This window comes from Etheostoma spectabile, chromosome 18, assembly GCF_008692095.1.
Source record: "Etheostoma spectabile isolate EspeVRDwgs_2016 chromosome 18, UIUC_Espe_1.0, whole genome shotgun sequence".
Classification (NCBI taxonomy): Eukaryota; Metazoa; Chordata; class Actinopteri; order Perciformes; family Percidae; genus Etheostoma; species Etheostoma spectabile.
The window spans coordinates 516314-516664 of record NC_045750.1 but is presented as its reverse complement, the minus strand read 5'-3'; the positions used below and the strand labels follow the sequence as shown (position 1 = coordinate 516664).

Genomic DNA, 351 nt, shown 5'->3' with positions numbered 1-351 from the left:
TTATAAATAAAATGTATTATTATTATTATTATTATTATTATTGTTGTACAAACAGATGGTAAATATGTTGTGTGGTGGTTCATCTTTGCCTGCAGTCTATTAATATTACTGTTTGTGTGGTGGAAGAAAAAATATAACGTGACCTGTGTGGTATATTAACATATATCAATAACAAACTAAAATACACCAACAGATCTAATTTAATCACACTGTTGATTTATTGATTCTTTTTTTTTTCTGAGAGCCCATAATAAGACTTTTGGATGCTTTGAAGTAGCTTTAATTTGGCAGTAGTGCCCCGTACAACAGTTTTGCCCCTTCTGATTGTGTGTGTGTGTGTGTGTGTGTGTG

The 351-nt window shown here is 31.3% G+C and overlaps 1 protein-coding gene across 1 annotated transcript in view; it reads left to right on the top strand.

Moving 5' to 3' along the window:
• The window catches only part of trim67 (tripartite motif containing 67), a gene marked incomplete at its 5' end in the record, with an annotated part of 121472 nt that overhangs the window by 47391 nt on the left and 73730 nt on the right, over positions 1-351 (top strand).